The sequence below is a fragment of the Tupaia chinensis genome, unplaced genomic scaffold (assembly GCF_000334495.1).
Source record: "Tupaia chinensis unplaced genomic scaffold, TupChi_1.0 Scaffold000624_1, whole genome shotgun sequence".
Taxonomy (NCBI): Eukaryota; Metazoa; Chordata; class Mammalia; order Scandentia; family Tupaiidae; genus Tupaia; species Tupaia belangeri.
The window spans coordinates 1,809,060-1,813,965 of record NW_006160144.1 but is presented as its reverse complement, the minus strand read 5'-3'; positions in this window follow the sequence as shown (position 1 = coordinate 1,813,965).

Genomic DNA, 4,906 nt, shown 5'->3' with positions numbered 1-4,906 from the left:
TTCTCTCCCAGCCTTGGAAGCTGGCTGCTGTCACTGCCAATCCAGGTGAGATGGGGCCCAGGTACACTGCCCTCTCTCCAGCTGGGCTGCCTGTCCCCCAGCAACCATTGAGAGACTGCCTGTCCCCATAAGGCTCTGTGGGGAGAGGGGGGCAGAGGGAGGCCAGGCCCAGGATCACATGACCAAGCACCAGGGCCTCTGATGCCCAGGTCCTTCCCATTACCAAAGCCCCAGGTGGATTGAGGCCTTGGCCTGGGAGGTGCCAAGCCCGATCTGCAGGTGGGGTCTCGAGGAGGAGCAGAGGACTGCTGGCCGGTGAGGTGACCCTTCTGCTTTGACAGTTCACCTCCTCTCTGCTCCTGTCCTTGGAAGCATCCCCTGGAGACCGCCCCTCCAGTCCCTTGACTTTGGGAAAGAAAATGTCTAACCCCAGACTGGGTAGGCCTCCACCTTATCTAAAGCTTCTGTGGGGAGAGAGATTCCAGAGCTTTCCTCAGCTAAGGATGGGGTCTATTCCTCAGCACTGTCCTCAGCGCTAACGCCGCCCCATGAATTCAGATTCTTCATTCCCGTTTTATGGGAGAACACTGAGGCTCAGAGGACCAAGCAAGCAAGGCGCTAGAAAGCAAGCACACTGGCAAGATGGACGAGCGAGTAATTCCTTGTCTGTGACAGGCCAGGCTTCACGTGACAGACTGCTGCCACCAGCCCTTTGATTTAGAGGGTTCTGTTCCAATGTCCTATCGCTATGTCCCTCCCCCGAGACGAGGAATCCAAGAGTCCAGGGGCCATCCCTGACCAGGGCCCACGCCTACCCTAGCTGCGCTCCCGGGACCCGTGCCCCTGAGGTTTCTTCCATGTGGCCGTGAGCCTTTCTCTGGGCTGTGCAGATCTCCACCTGGAGCTCCTCCCATCAGGACAGGCCACACTGCTAGCGGCAGGGGAGTTGGTCAAGGGAAATGGATTTGCAGGGGCTGTAGGCGGGGCATGGAGCTTGGCTAGGGTGTCTGGCCTGGCACGGGGCAGGGCTGAGAGGGCCGGGAGCTACTCCCCCATCGCACCATTTTCTAGCATGAATTCAGTGGAGAACCTCACCTTCTGGGTGGCTAATAAGGTATTTTGTCAAGATAGAGAATAGGATTTATTATTATTATTATTATTGTTACTTTCTATTCACGTACAACCTATAGATAGGAAAGTACACGACTTGAATGTGTACAGCTCCAAGAGCTATTTAGCAGCATGTTAACCTGACACAAAACTTTCAAATACTGGGTATGTGATGGATGAGCCTTTATTTACTTATTTAATCTAAAAAAACCTTTTTTAATGACCAGAGAGCATGTACCCTTGCCAGAGAGAGAGACAGAGAGGGAAAAGGTACCTCCCAATGGGGCTTGGTCACACCACAATCCCTTCTCCTCATTTCCCCATTCCGTTGGGGTTTTGGCTATGTGCACGTACACATGCCCAGCGTATTTTTAAGCTGCCGAGGACAGGATTTGAACTGCAGTTGACCATGTGTGATCCAGTCCACTAGGCTATGGGGTCAGCCCAAGAGCTTTTGTTTAGTAGCCTCACCCAGGCCCTGTAGATGTTCTGGTCAGGCCTGGAGACTTGAATGGGACACAGGGTCCCGCTAGGGTCTAGCTAGCACAGGAGCCGGAAGGAGGCCTGCAGTCTCCCTCTCTGCTGCATGGACTTTTGTGTTCCTCCCCAGCAGGCCGGCCTGCTCGTGCATCAGCAGCTCTGCGTTCCTGCTGGTGGCCACTCTTATCTTCAGGTGGCCACTCTTACCTTCAGGTCCCTTCTAGGCACACCTGGACATCATCTTAGCCTTTCTCAGCCTCAGCCCCTTCCTTCTGGCGTGGTCAGTTTCACCATTTTAACTCTATATAGGGCATGTGTGCTTGCCAGAGAGACAAAGAGAGGGAAAGTGAGAATCCCCCACTGGAGGGTGGCCACACCACAATGCCTCCTTCAATACTCTCCTCCAGGAGTTTTGGCAAATACACACACATGCCTGGTATGTTTTTCAAGCCACTGGGTCTGGGACCCGAACCACGTAGTAGTCTATGTCAGACCCAACCTCTGTAACAACCATGCCACCAGGCGGCACCCCCGCCCACACCTCTTTTTAAGTTTATTTCTTTCTTCCACGAATGAGAGACAGAGGGAAAGACAGAGGCAGAGATCGCTCTCCGACTAGAGAATCTTCTTGCTGTGTTTCACCCCAGCTTCAGCCAGCCCCAAATCATGGGCACATGGTGCAAGCCCAGAACCTGCCGGTGAGGGTCAGCCTTGCAGTTACCTTTGTGTTCACCCCATGACCCACCTTCACCTCCACAGGAAAGAGCGCGGCTTTGGGGGACACCAGTCCTGGGCTCTGGAGGGCTCTGCCTTTAAATCTAGTGACCTGAACCCGCTGAGCCTCAGTTTTCTGCCTGTGAAATGAGGATTGCTGTGGCTGCTGTGAGGATGAAAGGATATGACACATATGAGAATTGGCAGAGTCTGGCGTCTACACCGTGAATAAAATCCTGTTTTATTGTTTGTATTGCTCTTGTACCGCCTCGCATCTCCCTGCCTTCCCTGGGAATAGTTCTGGGAACGCCTCTTCATTCTTCCAAGCACAGTTTAGGTACCCCCTCTTCCACGCAGCCTTCCATCAGCACTGAGCCCCCTCTGGAAATGTCTGCTTCATTGATGAGACTGAGAGCCACGTGCAGGCAGGTCCAGGTCTCCATCAGTTTTGCATCCACACTACCAGAGCACAGAGCACACAGTGGGCCTTCAAAATCAGGCCGTGGGATGACACGGTGCTTCTGAGTCACTTGCTGGCCATGAACTCAGTCTTCCTGCCCTGGTGGGAGTCCCACGACTGGTGCTCGTCTTGTCCTTACATGCATTCTTAGTGCCCTCTTCATGTGTATCTTGTTCCCCCAGCCAGAGGGCCTGCTGAGGGCAGGTTCTGCTTTGTGTCTCTGGCATCCCTGGTGAAGCTCTGTGCATTGCTGGTCCACAGATAGGAATTCTGCTGATTGGTCGTTGGCCAATGAACCAGGCTCTTTCCCAAGCAAGTTCAAGTCCAGGCGTAGCGGGTTCCCGGTCTCTGGTCAGCATTTTCCCTGATTCTGCTATCGCGCAGGGCTCCAGCGCCGAGCTTCTAGCCTCCCTGCTAGGGCAGGCATGGAACCAGCTGTGGTGTGACTCTCAGAAGTGCCACTCAGCAGCTCTAGAACTTCGGGCGATTACTTAAAAATCCAAGTCTCCACTTCCTCCTCTGTAAAAGGGAGTAAAAATTGTGATTTGGGGTCAGCGTAAGGCCGAAATGAAATAATACATTGAAACCGAGTTGGAGCTGAATAATGAAGACGTGCTGAAGGTTAGTCCAATGTAGCAAGGGTCATAAAAATATTCTACCCCAGGCCAAGCTTCTTCGGAACAGGAAGATCTGAATTTCTTCCAAGTCAGAAAAGCCACACTCAGGGAGAGCTATACACTTGAGGTGGTCTATCCCACCTAATTACCTTTCAGAAAAAAGCAGTGAGTGGGAGTCAGGTGGCAGGACTCTGACCTTGCATTCTGGTGCCCTGTTCAGCCAAAGCACTCATAAAGGACTCCAGTTCCCAGGAAGGAAAGGGTAAACCAAGCATGGTGGTGTAGGTATTTTTTTAAAAATTGCCAAAGCAGCAGCAGCAGGTGGCATGGTGGTTAAGGTGCTGGACTCCCACATGGCCAACTGTGGTTCAAGTCCTGGACCTGGTGGCTTGTTTCTCACTTTTCTCTCTCTCTGTCTCTCTCTGGTAAGCATAGATGTCCTATCACAAATTTAAATAATAATAATAATAATAAATAAAATTAGGGACCAGCAGATAGCATAATGGTTTTATTTCTGGACTCCCACATGGTCAACCATGGTTTGAGCCCCAAGCCCAGCTATTTCTGGACTCCCACATGGTCAACCATGGTTTGAGCCCAAGCCCAGTGGCTTCAACTCATGCTGGGCATGTGTACATGTGTGCTCCAAATCCCAAGAGGAGACTGTAAGAGAAGGAATGGCCATGTGGCCATCTCCCTGGGGGAGTGGTTTCTCACTTTCTGCTTCTCTGGTGAGTGCATACACCCTATAACTAAAATCTCTCTAAAGCTCCCACATGGTCAACCATGGTTTGAGCCCAAGCCCAGTGGCTTCAACTCATGCTGGGCATGTGTACATGTGTGCTCCAAATCCCAAGAGGAGACTGTAAGAGAAGGAATGGCCATGTGGCCATCTCCCTGGGGGAGTGGTTTCTCACTTTCTGCTTCTCTGGTGAGTGCATACACCCTATAACTAAAATCTCTCTAAAGATTAAAAAAAAAGAAAAAAATTAAATTAATAGGTTTTTTTTTTTGTTTTGTTTGTTTGTTTTTTTATTGCTATTGGGCACATGAACTTGCCAGAGAAAGAGAGAGAGAAAATTCCCCCAATGGGGCATGGTCATGCCGCAATCCCTTCTCATTCCTCTATCCCATCAGGACTTCGGGCACACATGCACACATGCCCAGAGTGGTTTTCAAATGGCTGGGACAAGAGTTCCAACTGTGGATGACCGTGGGGCGCAGCTTTCTGTATGTAGTACTTAACCACTGTGCAAGGATTCTACTGGGATTCCAAGGCCTGCCCTGTAGATTTCCTGTGGCTCTACTTAAGGATGTAGACATCGTCATGTCAGCCCTGCTAAGCACAGTGACTAAATTTGGCTGGGAGCCCTGGGGGGCCTGGGTGGGATGCAGGCCGACAGGGAAGTGGTAGTCACTGTGCATATTCAATCTTTTTTTGAAAAATTATTTTATTTAGTTTTATTTATTCATTCATTTATGTTAATTTGACCAGAGGGAGACACAGAGAGAGGGAAAGTGAAAA